Here is a 20820-nt window from a genome sequence, read left to right as displayed (position 1 = left end):
TTTTTCCCCCCACATAAATGTGCTAATCTGCAAATACCCACTGCTTATTTGCAGGTACCGTGTTTTGTGTAGATGTACTGGTATTTATAATACTGGGGAATTTAGGACACTCTTTTAAAAAGACTAGACAAAATTGAAGGTTTCTTGAAAATACATCTTCCAAGTGTTCATCTGCTTTAAAGAGGTGCATGTGCTATTCCTAAAGTTGGAATGCTACTATATTTAGCACAAAATAACTTTGCAATACGGAAATTTTCCCTTCTCTAGGATGCTTTGAAGCTGTTTAACTAGATTAATTTACGTATTTTGCTTGATGTTACATTTTCAGATTTCACATCCGTTGCGGATGTTGGGCAGAGTTAGGTAAGAGTGAAGGTCATTAGTATTACGTTTATAGAGAGCAAAATTAGGACTAAATCTTGTAAAGAATTTACATTATTGTGAGATTAAATCCTCGATGTGAAATGTAGAATCCAAAGTAGGCATCCAAGCCTCTTCAGTGCGAAGGGAGTGTGCTGCCTCCAAGTGACAATTCAGAAGCCCTGTGTGCTGCATGAGCAGCAATCTTGTGCTCATTAATCTGGAGATGATGAATATGTTACAAAGAGATGTGGGGTGGGACTGTGCTTTTCTCTGTAATTTAAGATGAAGTCATCCCTGTTCAGACTACAGTCCAAAATTCACTCCTGAAGGTACAGCGCTATGTTTTTTCTTATATTGACATCTTGCCATATTCAAATTACAGTGGTGATGGCAGCTGTAATATAATGATCTTATGGCTAGAACAGTCAGAAATTGACGCTTTCAGCAAGGGTGACTTTTAAAATTGTGTTCCACTTTCCTGTAGAGTGCCTTGGCCATGGGCAGTATGATGGAATGCAGTTTGTCCCTCCTGTTTGAAGTTGTGCCGATGTTTGTGGTAGAAAAGGAAAAGAAAGGCACGAGTAGATAGTCCCGCAGGGCAGAATGGATGATGCAGCTTTCTCTCCTCTTTCCAGAAGGAAAGAACAGCTATTTTGCTGTTTATGTCTTTTGTATAGATCTTCTTTGCAGTTTTTCTTTTCTGCAGCCAATGAGGGAATTGTGGAATTGTGGCATTATGCATGCACATATGTGGCATTTTTTTAGTAGCTCTTTGGTTTGCTCAAAAATTGTATGATTTTCTTTTTTCCCAGACTTAGTATCTACATTGGCAAATACACATAAAGCATATTCCCTGTGGTTACCGTGAGTTAACCATTAAATATTTTTGCTGATTTATTCTGAAAGCAGACTAACAACTTCTAGTAAGCTTACTTTTATCTCACTGACAGAAATAAAAATATATAAACTAAGATGAAAAAAAAAAAGGTATTATTTCAATTTGTGAGCACTTTATCTCTTAACAAATCCTGAATAGAAAGACAAAACTCCCAAATTGGGCCTCATGTTGTCTTTTTTCTCTATATCAAACTAATTAACAAGGAGGCAATTCATATAATCTGAGATACATGTATGCACATCCACTCTGGAATGTTGCCTGAATGTTTTCATGAGAAAAATCATGCTGAAAGGTCCAAGTATTCAGCCTTCTTTTCAGGAAATTTTTGCTGTGATTTGCCTTAATAACAGTTAATGAAAAACTGAAACTTTTCGCTGGAAAAGCCTTCTGTACTCATGGGATGAGGTGGCTGCATGTACTCATTTTTATATTGTAAGAGATGGTGGTCTGACTGTTTCACTATGTTCGGTATACTTTCATGTTGGATTTCTTGTGAAGAACTGGATATTAATTTTCCTTATAGATTTAAGTGTAATGTAAAGAAAATAAAACTGTTCTTCAACTACAGTTTAGCGCAGTATCATAAATGAAGTTCTGCTGCCAGCTGCCTGCCAGGAGGTAGAACATAGCAATGTGTGGGGTGAGCAAAAGCTGGACATATTCTGCTGTTTCTAACTGTCTCTCCCTGGGATTGTCAGCTTCTCTTCTGTCGGAGTTTTAAAATAACAGTGAGCCTCACTGAACTTCTTGGCAGGGAGAAAAACGGCTGACCATCAACCTCTATGGATGGCAAGAGTTACTGGCTAGAAGAGAAGGGGAGTATTTCCCCAGCTGAAGGGCAAAGAAAGTTTTAAGACTTCATCCTATACTTAATGTTCCCTTCCTAATGATGGTTCTGTGAACAGTATGCTGATTGGACTGAATCTCCTTCTGAAGCACCTGACATTCAGTAAGAACTACATAAAAATTATAACTGCTTTGATTAGTTCCTCACATGAGGAGAGGAAGAGGATTAGACACTACCCATCCTACTTTTAATCTCTGACACTTCTGGGATCTGTCTTTTACTGTTGTTTTGATTGTTTCTGAATATTAATATTATAAAACTTACTAAAATAGGTAACATACTTTTTCATTTTAGTCTGTCATAACAAAGCCCTTTGAAATTGTCTGTTATAGGATTCATTTCTTAGGTCGTTACATAGCGCAGTTTTTGGGCATAGTAACTCGTGGTCCATGGCTTAGTTCCAGTCCTCTCTGACTTCAGTCTCATGCAAACTTGAAAATGCAGCAGTGTTTTCTTATTGTCACTGATGTTTATTTATTGCATGTAATGAATTGCTGTTTGAAAAGGCAGTACTACATTCCTGTTAATAGCACATGTGATGGTCTTTTAAGTAAATATTTTTAAAAGGGACAATGTATGAAACGCACAGGTATGAATGAGTGGCAACAGCAGAAACAGAAGGCATTAAAATGTTCTGAAAATGGAGAGTGAAAACATATTTTACTGAAGATAAATCACCTAAGTGGAGCATCCTTTTTCCAGCTTGGCTAAACTCAGGATTATTGTTTTAAACGATGAAATTTACTTTAGAGATAGGGGATATAAAAAGAATCACGTAATTCTGTTAGCTTATCCTGAAAAGGTCACAGTCTTCAGAATTGTTCATGTTGCAGGATCAGTGTACCACTGTTGTGATTTTTTTTTTCTGAAGTCAGTTCAGGAGTTTTGCTGTCTTTTGTAGTAAATACACTTGGAAGAGAGAAAAAAAAAAAAGAAAACAACAGGACTCTAAATAACCATCTCAAAACAAACGTTTGTGCACTTTTTTTTTCTATTTTGTCTTTAAAAGCGTGTTCTCAATGCGTCCTGTTAACTTGAGTGATAGCCACTAGGTGTCAGGAACAACCACATGTTCAGCCGGATGCTCGAAAATACACGTGTGTTACTTCAACAGAAGGAAGGAGTGCAGGAGCGATTACTCCCATCTGACCAATAATGAAATATGAGGGTGCAAGCGCATCCAGGGTCATCACATTCATTGCACCATTTGAAACCATTTAAATTTTTTTCAGGCAAACTGGACTATGTCTGAAATACTTTTAATATATTATGCCTATTTTCTCAATATGCTGTCAAACTTTCAAATATTTTAGTAAATCACATGTCAATCTTCTGCTACTGTATTTTTTAAAATTACTTTAATATAGTTGCTAATAAGAAAGTCATTAACTCAGCAGTTTACATATCAAAAAGTGGAACATGGAAACAGCTTTTGTGAAATACTTTCAGCAATAGGAGTAGTTATTGCTTCTTTTTAAAACACACCCTGCACATTAAAGTGGCAGTTATGCTCATAACAAGGAGAAGAGAAATGGATTATCTGAGAACATACAAATGTTTTACAGTTGAAAGACCAAATTGAGATTTGTTAAATAATGGGACAAAGCAAAAGGTAGAATTTCTGTCAATAGAGGCCACACAAAGCATATGAGTTTTGTCGTAGCAACTACAATGCTCCAATACAGGAACGTACATACAGTCTCAGTATTAGTGGTGAGACTGAGTTTCTCTCTTGAGCAGTTTTCGTGGTGCTATGTGATAAGGTTGTGCCACTATGTCATCTGAAATGTCAATTAGGCCACTGATGTTAAAGCTGTATAGTATCAGGTAGCTGTATACTATCATATAGAGATGTATAAGTATCATATGATGTTTTGGGTTGGAAGTGTTTTTTAAAGATCAAAACTCCTTGCCAGGGATGGAGACATCTTTCACTCAATCACATTTCTCAAAGCCTATCCAACCTGGCGTTGAACACTTCCTGAGATGGGGCTTACACAACTTCTCTGGACAGACTGTTGTAGTGTCTCATCACTCTCTGATGATGTTCTTCCTTATATCTGATATAAATCTACAGTTTTTGAGTTTAAAGCTGTAACCCTTTGTGTTCTCACTTACATGCCTTCGTAAAAAGTCTCTCTCCGTATTTCTTGTATGCCCCTTTTAAGTACTGAAAAGCTGCAATGAGGTCTCTATGGAACCTTCTCTTTTCCAGGATGAACCAGCCCAGCTCCCTCAGCCTACCTTCAAAGGACATGTACTCCAGCCACCTGATCATCTTTTTTGGCCTCTGGATGTACTGTACTATAACAGCTCCACTTCTTTATGCCGTGGCTCCTAGAGCTGGATGCAGTACTGCAGGTGAGGTCTCACAAGGGCAGAGGGAAAGAATCATGTGCACAACAATTTTACATTGGTTAACCAAATGTGCTGTGTTGGTAGGGAGTCTCATGTTCCTTCTACGTTAGCAGTACCCATGGCACACCTGGAGTACATCTGAGAAGTGAAATATTGGTACTGATGACCCAATATCCACATCAAGCAGATCTTAAGGGAAGAACTATTATGTAAGATGAATTCTAGAGTAGTCACTTGGACTAGATGTCCAGTAGCATTTGAAAAGATTTTTTTGAGTTAGTTTCATTCCACGGGATTCTTGTATGTGTGCAATAGGTCTGCACTGTTGATCAAATCAGGGTAACTGAGGATGCTTATGAGATTCACTTCCAGTTCTAAATTAAATTTAATGAAGAAGCAGCTAGGAAGAAGCTATACTTAGGCATTCAGTGGGTGAATTCCTAGTGGAATTCGTGGCAGTTGGAGAGAAGGACTAATGAAGAGGTCGAGTATCGCTAAAGGAAAAGCAGTAATCAGCTTCAGAATAGAACTTTAATAATTTCAGTTCTTTAGATTCAAAAGGTTCTATTTCTAGCATAAAATATTGAATTTCTAAAAATTTTACATGTAGAGCAAGAAGTTTGAGATTTTTTTTTAAGTACATTTAAGACTTTTTAAATACTGAAATTAGTTTTCTCTGACGGAAAAATGAAGTCCCATATGCAGTGACAATTCTGTTTCTTGAAATGTTGAATGTTTCTGATGTATAGTAGAACAATAAGTGATAAGTGGGTAAACTGATTAATCTGTGAGTTGTGAAATCACAGGAAAGATGATGTAGCAAAGGACTTTCTAAGTCATCTATTTGTTTCTGAAAAGATCAAGTGAATGATCTAAAAGGTTTTTAAATTATTCATGATTATTCTCCATTTCAATTAACTAATTCTGGCCCTAGCCCTACAAGCTGGATGTGAAGAAGGAGGTTTAGCTTTCTGCAGAGTTTAATGACCACCACAGGTGTCTGAACAGGTACGCATTCTGTATTACGTAGATTTATTATGTAGATTTTTTTTATGGTGATTTTTTTGTGGTCTTAATTCATGCTCATGTAAAATCCTAGCAAAATTGTGTGTGAACTTTACATGTTCAAATAAAAATCAAACTTTCCACAGTATTAACCAAATAGTTGTTTTGGCTCAGACCTTGTCTATGCAGGTATTCACTGGGATGCATAATATTTAAGGAAGGTACTCCTACTTGGAATCTTTAGGTACAATTTTTATTAAAGCTTTTTTTTTTCTTTTTTAAGAAAAAAAGGATTAGTACAGAAAACATCTTTGATTGCTTAACTAACTCTCTTCATCTCATAGTTCAGGTATTTAAATTCTAAAGGGTCTTTTTATTCAGGAATATTGAACATTCTAATTCCCACTGTAGCAGTGCTCAGCATCTTTTTGAAGGTGAGGTCCATGGCTTAAGCTTGTCTCGTGTTTGTTCTTTTTTCTTAAAAGCCTTGCAATGTTAGACTTCACTGTTAATCATTATATCTTTCTTGTTAAAGATTTTACATCTTGTCTGTGTTTACAAACAGAATAAATTCCCTAAAAGTATCTTCTGGCATTTGCCATCGGTCATTTGCATGAAATTTAAAGTCACAGTGCAAACAATGGCAATGATCATAACAACATGTGCTTGCTTGTCATACTTTCAGTACAACCTGTTCTCTAATTCCAATACTCTTGGGTGTGCATCTGAACGTATATGTCTTTTAATGCCAATTCTGTTTATAGTGAATGGCCAAATCTTACCTTCACATAGGTACAATAAGTGTGCTACTCACTGAGGTGTTTGCATACATAATTTCACTCACTGAGATTAATTTAGAGACAGATTTTAAGTTAAAACATAGTAAAATATTTTGCTCCTTAATTGCTCTCTGGTAAATCTTAGATATTTACATAGCATAAAGCAGAAAGTGTTATTGCATGATGGTCTTTTAGGTAATACTGGAAAAGGATGATATACTACAGCAGTTTTAATGCTGCAAGGTGCTGATCCATCCTTGGAATTAAAGTACAGGGTTTTGTCATCACATGTATTGAAGGGGCAAAGACAGGATGAAAATCGCACCAGCACTTAAGGAAAATTTAGTCCTTATTGAAGTCAGTGGCAGAACTCCCATTGACTTCACTGGGGCCAGAATTTCACTCCATATATTTAAGGAACAACAACAAAAAGGATTAGGTGTGTTATTAATACTGTATAGAAAGTTATACATACATACATACATACATACATACATATATATATATATGTACACATATATATAGATATATATACAGTATCTGTTTGGCTATTTGTTATTTGTGCTACAGATTCATTTTGAATCCTAGGTCCCTTAAAACAAAAATAACATTCATAATTACCACTTTAAGGATCTGATTGCACCATCAATCTCACTGAATTTTTCATCTGTGAATTTCTGTGTATGATCAAGATTGAAAAGATGACAGAAAAGCTATTGAAAGACAGAATATACTCAGTAGCATGATTTTTTTGTTTGAAAATCACTCACTCTTGACCCAGAGCTTGGCCACATTCAGGAAATTATGTAAGTAGCACCTCCCAACCCAGACTCTGTGCTAAGCTCTTTTCCCAGCATTCAGACTACTCTTAAGTTTTCCCATCTCTGTCATGTAAAATGGTATTTCTGGGCAGGTGGAGATTTCTGCTTCATATACTTTACTTTTACATGCAGTCTAAGCCACATAAAACACATTCAGGCCATGTTCATGTTAGATTTTTAGTATCAGCTCAGCTACCTCAGTGCAAAACTCATTCCTGTTATGCTCTACACAAACGTGCTTTGAAGTTTACCAGTGTAGACTACTTTGGTTTCAAAACAGCAACGTCTAAACCAGTGGCTAAAAAGACTGTATAAACATGGTTCCAAATTTTACCCTATGGATTTTCATATAAATTCTTATTACAGTACTTTTTTCTGTATTTCTTTATAAGATAACGGGGAACTAAGAAATCATAAGGCCCTACTACTGCTACATAAAGATGTTGTTAACCAAATATTTCACTTGTATGTTAAGAATAGATTCTAGGTACTGAGACAGCCAGTCATCTTCAAAATGATCACACTTCCAAGTTGAGCACCACTTATGCTCACCCACCTATATGAGCACAAAATTAATTTAACTCTAATTCCTGCATGCTTCTGAACATATGTATCACCTAAGTGCTTGTACACACATTTTATGTAATCCATTATCTCACCACGAAATATTTACTGCAGTGAGAGACCACTACTCTGTTCTATCAATTCTGTACAGGAATGAATGAAGAATGGTTCATTACCATGCTATGTTTGAAATATTAAGAAGTTATTTCAAGATCAATTTTAGATAATATTTTTTGAAATTTTTACATGCATTATTTTCAATTGAAAGAGCAAAAATGACCCTGGGGAAAGTTAGTGACAGATTCATCATTAAATTCAGAAGAGTTTAAATTGTATGTGACTGATTTGAACAAAAGGGAGACAATTTTTTTGTGTAGATTAGTCCTTTTTTATGAGTCAACAAACACTTCAAAAATTACTGGGCATGATTCTAGAGTCAGCTTGAGACCATATTAAAATAGAAGATCTGGATGGAGTCAGCCTGTTTTTGAGAGTAAGGAAGTTTTAATAATGTGACTGAATTACGCTGACAGGGACAGAGAATAATCTCATGTCCTGTCTGGCACATTTGGAGCAGAGAAGTAGCTTCTCTGTAGGACCTTGCACTTGGCCTTATTGAACATCATGAGATTAAAGGAGACCCACTTCTCAGGTCTGTCGAAGTCCATCTGGATGGCATCCCTTCCTTCTCTGTATGCTGTCCTCACTGCTCAGATTGGTGTCTGTCATCTGCAAACTTGCAGAGAGTGCACTCATTCCCACTGTCCATTTCATCAAAAGAGATGTTAATATTTAACATATTGAATATTTAAGATACTAAATAGTGCCAGTCTCAAAACCAACCCTTGAGGAACACCATTCATCACTGATCTCCACCTGGACATTGAGCTGTTGACCACAACTTTGAGGGCCACCATCAAGCCACTTCAAACCCACCAAGCATTCCATCCATCAAATCTACGTATCCCCAGTTTAGAGAAAAGGATGTTGTGTGAGACAACGTAATGCTTTTCTTTCTGAGGACCAGAATTCATTCTCACTCAGAATGGCACACAGTGACTTTTCTAGATGTTTCACTGGAAAACAACACCATCCTGACTATATCTAACACCACCATTGACTAATGTAAAAATGTAAAAGACAAGGGCAAACTGAATTTTGGGTTGCATTGAACACAGCCAGCTGATCAAAAGAGGTGATTATTCCTCTTCATTGAGCCTTAGTGTGGTCTCACCTTGAATACTACGTGGACTTCTGTGTTCAACTATATAAAAGAGGAAAATGACATACTTGAAAGCATTCAGAGGAGGGGAATAAAACTGTGACAGGGCTGAGGAGAGGCCGAGGCTACTTGCATTGTTGGTCTGGAAAACAGAAGGCCGAGAGTCAACCTCACAGCTCTCTGCAGCTCCTGAGGAGGTGAAGCAGAGGGAGGTGCTCTGCTCCAGGCAAATGATGGCAGAATAGGACCAGCACAAAGCTGCACCAGGGGAAGGTCAGACTGGGCACTGGGAAACGTTATTTTACTATGAGGATGGTCAAACATCAGAACAGGCTTCTTAAAGAGGTGGCTAGTGAGACATGGCTGTCAGTGTTTAAGAAATATTTGGACAATGTCCACATTAATATACTTTATCTTTTGCTTAGCTCTAACAGTGTCAGAGAGTTGGACTAGATGATCTTTGTAGGTCTTCAGTTTCCCTTTTGTCAAAGAAAATTGATTTGAAGCTTAGCTGACAGGTTGTTGCAGCACTTGTTTGTGTTACATAGGATAATGCAGAGGAATGGAAAAGGTAGGATGAGCTTGAGGTCACATTCATGCAAATGGTCATAGTGGTTCATGGAAACGGTTCGTTTTCTTTCATGTGTTCTGTGTCAGGGTGATCTTTCAGCTGAACAGGTCAGTGTGGTCTTGAGCATTATCTGTTTATCTGAACCCTAAAGTGTTTGCTTTGAATAATTCTTATCATTTTTCTTACTCAAAGAATTACACAATGTGCAATACCTCTAAAACATCTTATCAGGAATCTTTTGAAGCATTAAAATATATTTTTTCCTATTAAGACTTACTAAGTAACTGACAAATATGAAATTATTTGAGATCTGTATTCCACTGAAATGTATATCCATAAAAATAAAAATTAGAATGTAAATATGAATTGAATAGAAACAAGTGTGTAAACTTAGTAGCTTTAAATTAGATAGCATGGGTAAACAATGAGAAAGATACAATTGCACAGACTTCATGGTGGATTGTGCAATCACACTGGAGACCTTAGGTATGTACTTCAGTTGGTAGCCTGCTCTGACACCCACAGTCTCCAAATATTGTATTTGGTGCTCGCTTAAACCATTCTCCACTGCAGTCACATCCCCAGTTGCAGTGTCAGCGTACATGAGAGAAAAGCTGCTGTAACTTCCCACAAAACAGCTAGATTGAAAGTAGGGCTGTAGGTTTGTTGAGTTCTAGAATTCATGAAAGGGTAAAAATAAATAACTGAATCGAAGATGTATATATGTATGGAGCACATATATACATCTTTGATTGAGAGCAGTCCAAATAGCAATAGAATTGAAAATCAAATAAAAGTATGAAAAATAATTATTTTCTTGATAATTCAGAAGCCGGGTAAGATCTTTAAGAGATTAGGGAATGTTTCTACTAACTAAAAGAACAACCTTAGTATAATTTTTGCTCTGATTTTAAGTTTTCCAAGAAGACCAAGCAATAAATTTCTGTCGCATGAGCTATGAAGTTATGAGACTCATTCAGAACTCTGACCTGGTCTACCTTTGACCTTGGCTTTGACGGAGTAAGACCAGGAAATTTCAGAACCAAAAATGTACTTAATGCTCTGATACAGATTTTGAAGTTACATAAAACTTCATGGCTTAATGGGTTTTTAGGTAGTATAGGCTTTCTAGCTTTCTCTTAGACAAATCCTGCTTAAGGTGCATATTAAATGCCAAACTGTCTTCCTGATATCATGTCCCCATTTTTTCTCAGTTCCTTTCAAGTAGACTAACATTTCTTTCTCTTTACTGCTGCCACATCAAACTTATTTACCACATTATTTGCCTTAAAGTAAGACTATTCTATAGATGCCTTCTTAAAGCACAGGTGTGGAGACAGCCCAGACTTGATAAATTTACTTTCATTTATGGTTTTTAATATTAATTGAAAACTTCTATATTTGGAGTTGAGAATGAAAGCTTGACACCCAACTTAAGTGTTAAATGAGGAGTAGGGCTCAGACAGAATGCTATGATACCAATAGTTCCCTAAGATCTTTTCAACTCACATGGCATCTTCTGTAAACTAGGTAAAAAGTTTGTCTTCAAAGCTTTTTTTCAACCTGGATAAGAAAAATTCATATAAAATTAGCTGCTAGTGATACTTTGTACCATGTAAAGTGACGATTGTCATTTTCTATCAAACTAAAAGCAAGTTCATGATAAAAGACCAAATTCTGCATTTTTGTTCTCAGTTGCATCTAAAGTTGGAGAGTTGATAATTGGCAACACTCAAGAATGCCTGCTCTAGGAAAGACTCAGTGTGTAAGAAGTTCACAGCTGCTTTTGAAATGTATATTTATCCAATTGTTTAATTTTTTCCTCTTAGGAGATGGTGAAACATTAATGTGTGCTAATTAAGTCTGTTTGCCCAGATGGATTGAGGCCAAATTTCAAGTGTGATATAACACCTGATAAAACAGTCACTTGAGAAAAGATCCTTGCAAACAAGCTTGAAAGGTAAGGATGATTTGATAATGAGGTCTACTGAAAACAAGCTTATGCTAGATATGCTAGTGTATGTGATGGTTCTCACATGAACCTTTCCTTGGAATCAATAATCTTAAGTCATGTGTATTTCAGAGTATGAATCACTGAAGATAAACTGTGTAACAGTATGGCAGAATAAATGAAAAAGAAGTTGAAGCTACAGAACAGCACCAGAAAAACTGGGAAACTGTACCCTGAATTTGGTAAACACATAAATTGTAACTATATGAGCTAATTCACATTTTGAGTTCTTACATTTTATCCCCATCAATTTCTGAAGATATGAATAATAATGTACATAATTGCTACTGTAAACCACAAACTGTTATGGAAGAGAGCTGGGAACAGAATGAAAATTGACTGCCCATTTCAGTAAATGAACATTTTTTTAAGAAAGAAACCATCCACTTACATTAAGAAATACTAATAAATGATACAGTGTATAAAGAAGGGTGTTCTGTTTTGTCTATATAGACATCGTCAGCAGCATTCCTTACCATAATCCTATGAAGTGACTGTACACAGGAATGAACTATGTCTGTGCTCCTCAGCATTTCCAAAGATGCTAAGAAATTCCTATAGACTGGATCATAGTATCTTACTTTTTTTGCTTATTGCTAGTCCTGGATTTATTTCAAAACAGTCTTCAATAGTGCTTGTGTTGCCATACTTCATAGAATATGTCCATGCAAACAGTGATAGTTAATTACACTAATTGCTTTGCTTGGCCATAGTAACCACTTATTTGCATTTTTCTGGGTTAGAGATACAGATACTATCTTAAATAATTAATTTCAGTTGATATTTTGTTCTCTACTTACCAAGAGAGTAAGTTGGCCAAAATCTCACACTTGTAAATAATTTCTATTCAGTACCAAAAAAAAAAATAAATAAATAAAAATCTGTTTTGTCACAATTGGACAGCTAAAAACCTGTTGCCCTGAATAACTTGCACATTCATATCATAATGCTGTCCTCACATTGTGGGTACTCCTTATTCATGCATTTTATTCTACAATTAATTTTGGGATTAGAAGTACTGTAAGCACAAAAATCTATCCATCTAACAAGTTTCAGAAGGCATATTTTTGTGATGAATTGCACTGCACCTTGACTTTGTAGCACAGGCATACATTCGTTGCCCATACACTACTCTTGCGTATACTATAAGAGAAACTTAGATGGTAAAAGTAGAGGGCTTCCATCAGTTCAAATGAAAGTCTGGGTAAAGACAGGCAGCAGTCTGCGTGAACTGATGACAACATTCTGTTCCTTGCCTTCAGTTTCTAATTGTTCAGTATCATAATTAGACTACTTGCATGCCTAACATATGACTGGAAAGAGGACTTCACCCACCTCCAATAAATGGAGATAAAGGCTAGCAGCTACTGAGAGCACATCCAGCTTGCTACTTCTGTGAAGCCTTACATAAGCGGAGACACCAGAAGTAGACCAGTTAGAGTCACGTAAGGCTGCTACAGACTCTTATCTTTAGACTAAGCTCTCTCCATCTCAGCATGGCAGTGGCTATAAATGTCTTCCACAGAACTTCTACTGTCAATGAAGTTTAAAAGAGTAACCCATTTCTCTGATTTTGGATTAAGAAGAAAGCAAGCTGCACTTTTATGGAGATCTGAGCAAAACAATGGAGATATCATTTTTTTCCAATATTAAGGCATCCTCTTAACATCTTAAAATTAGAGAAAAATTATGAGCCAATTAGTTTTAAATATAGATAGAATAGTCTTAGTGGTAACTGACATTATTTTTATAGCATACTGAGTCCTGGGAAATTACAATGCAGAAAGTCATACAGGATTGAAAATGCAACAGGAACAAATACAGTGGGAACAAATAAGTGAAAAAGGAAAACTGACAGCAGTGGCTATGACTGAGAAGTTAGAAGGAGAAGAGGGATATATAAAAAAAAAATTGACATGAGAAAAAAATACTTGAGAGACTTAAAGACATTTTTAGAAGTTTTAAAACAAAAGAAACATTGGCGACAAAGTCATGCTGTTAATAACAATGCAGAATAGGCAGAAATCTTCTTGAAATATTTTTATTTTCATTTTGGGAAACCACGTTAGATGACTGTGTAATCAGATCATGCCCAAATATTTTCCACACCAATAGCAACTAATGTCAATATTAAAATATCAGCTATTACATTGCATAGTTTAAAAAGCACATAGGGATGAGCTTGCATCCAAAAGTTCTTTTTTTTTTAAAGCTGCTTGCAGAGGTATCTATTTTTAATGTTGATTTTAATTAGTCTTCAGCCACTTCTTAAGAACTCGAAGAAGGCTAGCATTGTGTCAGGAAGGAGCTATTGTTTACTTAGCATGCAGCACAATTTCAAAATAGTGTTCATAGCAACTTGATACCCAGCTGGAGAGATGTGTTCTGGGTGTCTTCATCGTAAGGTTGACTAGACTGTAAAGCTTCAGACGGTGGTTAGTCTACTGTGTAGTCTACTGTTGGCAGTTTGTTACTAGTGACTTTCCTTGTGGCTCAATACCCAGCCCAGAACTATTCAACCCTGTCCAAGTGACTTTACACAAAGTTTTGATTTTCACACAAGATTTTGATTTATAACATGATACATGCACTGAAATCACAAAACAAGCACAATACAACAACTGCAATATCCATCTGAATTACAGTACAACTGCTATTCCCATTAGCAGTCTCTATGCTCAGCTGCCACTCGTGTGGGCTAAGCCACCTATTCACTTCCACCTATTCTAGTCTGACAAATACAGGAAGGCATTCACACTCTTCTGATGAACTCCAGGAGAAACATTTACACCATCAGTTTACCCATCCAGCTACTGATAGCTCTTTTCTCTAAAACAAAGGCCACCCTCTGGGTCCTCTCTCTGTTGAGGTAAAGTCAAGTTCTTAGACAGCTGTGATTAGCCTCATCCTGCACTATTCTCTGAGCTTCATGAGTACATTTGCCATGCTCATTTTCACTGAGCTTTCCCATTATAGGGGTTTATTCGGTAAATCAATTTCACCCCTCTGGTCTTCATTAACAATTTGAGAGGAAAGAACAGAACGCACTCTTAGCAAGTACACGAGTGAGAACCAATAGAGGGGAGTGGGAGGACTGACACTGCAGGGCAGGGCTGCAAATGAGAAGGACTTTGACAAGCTAGAGAAGTGGGCCCGCAGGAGGTTCAGCAAAGGCAATTACGGAGCCCGGTATCTGAAGTAGAAGACGACTTTATAATAGAACAGATTGGAGAATAACTTGACAGAAAAACAGCCTTCCAGAAGAGGGACTGTTAGACAAGCTAAGCATGAATCAGCACTGTGCAGCTCTAACTATAATCATTTGTCTTTTAAGAGACTATTTAAAGAAAGAGAACCCATGAGTTCTATGGAGTACTGCGCCGCTCATAGGGAGTTCAATCAAATGATAGGACAGATTTCATAGAATCATAGAACTGTTTGAGTTGGAAGGAACCATTAAAGGTCATCTAGTCCAACTCCCCTCCAACAAACAGGGACAGCTACAGCTAGATCAGGTTGCTCAGAGCCCCATGCAGCCTGACCTTGAATGTCTCCAGGGACGGGGCATCCACTGTAGCTCTGGGCGACCTGTTCCAGTGCCCCACCACCTTTGTTGTAAAAAACATTTTGCTTATATCCAGTTTAAATCTCCCCTCTTTCAGTTTGAAACCATTTCCCTTTGTCCTATCACACAGACCCTGCTAAAGAATTTGCCCCCTTCCTTCTTAGAGCCATCCTTTGAATACCAAAAGGCCCCAGTGAGGTCACTTCAGAGTCTTCTCCAGGTAGAACAGCCCCAGTGCTTATCCTGTCCTCATAGGAAGGGTGTTCCATCCCTTATACCAATTTTGTGGCCTTTCTCTGGACATTCTCCAACAGGTTCATGTCTCTTCAGTATTGAGGAGTCTGTATAGGGACATGTACTCGAGGTGAGGTCTCATCAGTGCAGAGAAAAGGGGCAGGACCACCTCCCTCAACCTGAAGCCATGCTTCTTTTGATGCAGCTCAGAATGTGATTGGCTTTCTGGGCTACAAGGGCGCACTGCTGGCTCATGAAATCCTTTTCAGCAGGGCTGTGCTCTGTCTTTTTGTCCCCCAGCTTGTATTGACGGTGTTGCCATGACCCAGGTTCAAGACCTTGCATTTGAATTTGTTGAACCTCATGAGGTTCCCCTGGGCCCACTTCTTGAGCCTGTCTAGGTCTCTCTGGATGGCATCCTATCCCTTGGGTATGTTGACCATTTTGGCTGCTGGAGTTCTATTACAGCCAGAAATCAATATGGAAGAAGTTAAGGGGATCTATCTACTTATAACTGTCAAAATATCATTTTTGGCAAGAGAACCTATGAAAAACAAACAATAAAACATCAATTAAAAACATAACTATACAAACACTATAGAAACTTCCAAAAATATGAAATAAATGCAAAGTTCATGGCACAAATTTAAAAAAATATTTGGCCTCAGTTCACATCAAGCTAAAATAAATCTTATATTTGCGTGCTCTAAATATGAAAGATGTGGCTTTCAAAAATACTCTTTAGCTGTCTCAATTTAAAATGCCTGTAATGCCTGTGTATTCTGAAATAATTTGGAATATGTTTCTTTTTCAGAATAAAAGGACATAGCTTATTCTTGAAAATACCTTCTCACCTTAAGTTGCAGCGTGGTGTTACCAACAACATAGTCATTCAGGTTAGTTCTTTTTAATTAAAATATTCAGAGTAACATTTACAGTGTATCTTTACTAAAATCCCAATTGCTCCAGTCATCGTTTATTCTTAACTGATGGTAGAAATGAGAAATAACTGCTTGTTGCTGGAATTGATTCTAGAAAAGGAAGTTATTTCCTTTGTGGTGTTTCCCTGTAGAAATTCACTATCTGATCACAGAATTATAGAATCATTGAGGTTAGAAAAGACCTTCAAGATAACCTAGTCCAACCTTCCATCTACCAGCAATATTTCCCCACTAAACCGTGTCTCTTAGTATGAATCTAAACATCTCTTGAACACCTCCAGAGACAAGCATGCTCCAGAGATCCTTTGATGGGAACCAAGGTTCTGTTACTTGTATTTATGCATTTCCTTCCCACCTGGGGATAAAAGAAATGAACCATGCACTGAAGCTGTCTGTGCATAATGATAGAGTACTGGTAGTGGGGCAGATGCATAACTGAAATTAAGTTAGGCCATATCATAGTCTTACACAGCAGCCCATATTTGCTTTGGAAGGGGGGAGGGTGGACTAGATGATTTCTAGAGGTCCCTTCCAGCCCCTACAATTTTGTGATTCAGCGAGCCATGAAAGAGAACCGGTTCTTTAAAAGCAGAAGGATTTCATTACCAATTACCTATAGTATATTACGATCCTGGGGTTAATTAGTTGGTATCACAGCGACATCTCTGAAAATAGGAAAATGGACACAGTAATCATGAGATATGTATACATTTCTACTGTTAGCTGGTAACTCTGAGACCATTGTCTGGCAGTGAAACAAAAGTCAGTTGTTTTCTTTACAGTCTTAGTCAGGAGTGTGTATATAAAAGAGCTGCCTATGAGTGTATACTTGCTGTTTCACTCTCTTGACTAAATTTATTGTTCTTTCTCTGCTTGCTTGTTTGTTTTTCTCTTCATAGTCTAATCAACCAGTGGTGAATAAAGTGAGAGAAGTATTTATGATCTCTAGTTAATTGTAGAAAAATGATGAGATGCTTCAGATTCATTTCCATTGAAGAGACTGCAAAACTGTCTCCTTGTATTTCCTGTCTACGTTATGGACTCAAGGAGCTCAGATAGGATGGACTCCGTAGATGCAAGTACTGTAGTTGGTTCTTAGCCAAAAACAACTTTTGACAAGCACTCTTATGAATTTTACCAACTGCAAAATCTGTGCAGTGTTTGTACGGGGAGCAGTAGTCTTATCAACAGTGCTGACTCTACCACTGTTTATCAGTATTGTGCATGTAGGTTAAAACTGGTGTCAGTAAGTGAATGAACTCAAGCCTGAAACCAGTGTTCGCCTGTACCTCCTGTTTATCCCAGTCCTTATCAGAGAAGTTATAAAGAAGCTGTTTTATCTGAACCCATTTGGATTATAAAGAAGCAGCAAAAAATACCGAGCTTTTATAACTAGGATGCCAGATATCTGAACTTTGCTCATAACATATCTCTGTTGGCTACAACCTTTGGACAGTATAATAAATACGTTTGCTGCGTGGCAATGAGCTCATAGACTTAGTAGCAGAAAAACAAAAAAAATGTTGAAGTTAGTCATGTAAAACTACTCTTAAACACAGAAGGAATTGCTGCTTTACAGCTTGTGCATGCTCTAATTGATATGAATAACAAAATTACCTTCATAGAGAAAAACGTCTTTGTCTTTCAGTACTGTTAATTAATCAGTTTTATAGCACTGCTTCAATTTTACTCAGACATTATAAGCATTTTAACTTGGAAAACAATTTAATGCATTAGTACCAGTGATAAAAAATGGAGTTGCATAAATGGGTGACATAAATGGAATACATTAGGAGCATTTTTGCATCACAAGATAATAAAATCCCTTTGGAAAGCTGGTTCAATTATTTTATTTTCACTGGTTTAAATCTATTTCAGAATGGGAAAAAAAATCATGCTATTAACAAATAACTATATTATTTCCTTTAGCAAAGCAATCCAGGTGTGAATTTCAGGAATACTCATATATTATTATTCCCAGTGTTCAACTAACCTAGTTATTTTTGACATGTATACTGTATAGGGGAATAATACATAGCACTATGCACAGAAGTGTGTTGGGTATGAATTTCGTTCATTTGCTCTCAAAGGGCAAAGTTAAATCTAAGACCTTTGGGCATATGAAATGCAATGCAATTAGGACTTTAGGTAACTGAGTTCATCAGAGTGTTTCATATAAATCTTATTTTGGCACCTGAGATTTTGTGGGTGCTTATTATTTTAGTGAAAACTTACTTCAGTGCTGAAAATCTTGTATGTTCCTTGAAGTATCAGCACCTTGGTTTCTCAGTGCCTGTCTCTGCTGTAAGACTGTTTATGATTTACAAACAAGGCATGTCTATGTCAGCTCCTTTGGGAGGTCAGTTCGATCAGTGCTCTCTCAGCACCTCTAACACACATGGACAGCATTTATTTCATCACAAAGTACAGCAGTCACAGGCAGTTTCATCCAAAAGTACAGCTGGAGTAAGCATCAGACTTTTGTATAGCAGTCTGGAGAGTTAAGCCAATTGTCCAGGAAATGGTAGTCAGGGTTTCCAGACCACTCTGTCCAGGCATGATCTAACTGACTTTGCTCAGCTTTCAGGTGACTAACCCTTAGCTGAGAGACAAAAATGCAATGGCAACCTCTCTTACTAGATAATTTAGTAAGTTAATGTGAAGAACCTACTATTTTTGCTTTTAATCAGATATTTTACCTGTGGGTGTAGCCCTATGTTTCATGCTCATACGTACGAAAAAGTCCTGAGCAAAGGCTAAGCTCTGCTTCTTAGAAAGGTAACTAGCAGGCATTATCTTTTCAGTTTCTGGGGAGACTATAGCAAGAGTGATAACATACTGATTTCTTGAATTAAACTCAGCTTTAAATGATCCTTAATCTTACATGTTCTTTAACAAAAGAGCACTGTCTGCCTTGTGCTTTCCAAAATGCACAAAGTAAAATCAAAGAAATGAAAAAAAGCAGTAATCAAATCTCTGAACAGAGTCAAGGAAGCAAAGAAACTGCTAAACTGTCCTGGTGACAGCTAACAGCATTTCAGGGTTAAGAAATGATCCAGGACACACCTTCAAGCTATTACTAAGAGATAAGAAGAGCTACAAGGCATGCCTTTAAGCTGTCATTCTAGCTGTCTCTATTACGAGGAAGAGACAGGCAATGAGGATAGGGCAGTGATGCAGGTAGGTACTCATAATGCCCAACTTAAGGTGCCTTATTTAGCTACTGTATCTCCAATTGATGATCATTGGAGAAAGTTCATCAAAAGCACTGAATCCCTTCAGATGATCTGAAAATGCAACTGTATTAATTTTTTAGTTTCAATCCAGCATGTGTTCCTAAAGTGGAATTCCCCTCACTCTGCTTTGATTCTCATTGTGAAGATGTCTTGATGTGCACAAATTGGATTCATTTCAAACAGATTGAAATCAGAGATACATCTTAAACTGTTTAATCCCAGCTTGTATTCAGTTTGTGGGACCAGGTTAGGAAAAAAAAAAAGAAAAAAAAAGGAAAAAAAAAGAAATATTTAGTTGAAACTTAAAATACATGAGCCACGCATATTTCTGTAATCAAAGTACCCTGTAGCTTAGAAAAATAGAGCTAGAATAATCTCAAACACACAGATCTTTGAACTGTGAATTGTCTGAAAAGGTTACAACATGCAGCTTTGAGCAGCAGTAAATGTGAAGATAGATCATAAGAACCAAATGCTGTTACATTTTGGAAGTCTTTAACCAGTTAGAAAACCAAAATTTTATTAAAATTAAAAGTAAGTATTTGAGCTCAACTTTCAATTCAGACATAAACTCAACTTACTCTGGTTCAGTATATTCTCAAATAATTAAAGAACTTATTTCATGTCAGCTAAGCTGATGAATTTGTCAGCATATATAAGCTGTACTATAAGGAAATGGAATTTAACCTGATGTTAGGTTTCATTTGTTGCAAGCTAAGGGTGAGCACATGGAGAACTACCTCAGTAACTTGGCTGCTTGTCTAAACTTTTGTTCTGTTCCAAGTGAATAGGCATTCAACCATGAGAAAAAAAATATAGCTGCTTACCTTGCAAATTATTATTTCTTCTCTTCGAAGTAATGGGGATTGATATGTTTCATAATTCACTACAGAGCAGTGGGAATAGTTCATGGCTTAAATTATACTGGGCTGCAAAACCCAATGTTTTGAACTGTGAAATCTAGTAACTTATGTAATTTATCTTTAACAAACAGTATTTCCTTGCACTTTGAAGATGAATATTATGACACGTACTTGCATTCAGAGAAAGAAATGGTTAATGGTGAGAACAGCAAAACAATCATTGTAGAAACAGTGGCCACCAAATAAATGTTTAACTAAAATAAATTTGCCCTAGATTTCTTTGGTAGAATAACCAGGGCACTGAAATGTACACAGAGGTCTTCCCAGCACTTTTTAGACTTTTTTTTTTTTTTAAATAATGGCTCAAAATTAAAGAAAAGGAGCTTGATTCTCTAAACGTTTTGTTTCCTATTAGAATTTGTCCATGATAAATTATTCTTAGATGTGTGGGGAGTTTACTTCTAAAATTTTTGTCTTTTTTAAAGGCTAAAGAGCTCACGAAATATGTGATGAATTTTGGTCTCGAAGATCCAATTTCAGTG

General features: G+C 36.8%; 1 long non-coding RNA gene across 1 annotated transcript; it reads right to left on the bottom strand.

The window, feature by feature from the left end:
* Nucleotides 1-15588: 15588 nt before the first annotated feature.
* Nucleotides 15589-20597, bottom strand: LOC109366322. The gene is made up of 3 exons (XR_002112607.2): nucleotides 20243-20597; nucleotides 16793-16844; nucleotides 15589-15782 (listed from the first exon to the last, which is right to left on the bottom strand). It is a non-coding gene; the product is annotated as an uncharacterized LOC109366322 (long non-coding RNA).
* Nucleotides 20598-20820: the final 223 nt, after the last annotated feature.

This window comes from Meleagris gallopavo, chromosome 2 (genome assembly GCF_000146605.3).
Source record: "Meleagris gallopavo isolate NT-WF06-2002-E0010 breed Aviagen turkey brand Nicholas breeding stock chromosome 2, Turkey_5.1, whole genome shotgun sequence".
Lineage (NCBI taxonomy): Eukaryota > Metazoa > Chordata > Aves > Galliformes > Phasianidae > Meleagris > Meleagris gallopavo.
Note: the sequence above shows the minus strand (reverse complement) of the source record. Positions and strands in the feature narration are given on the sequence as shown.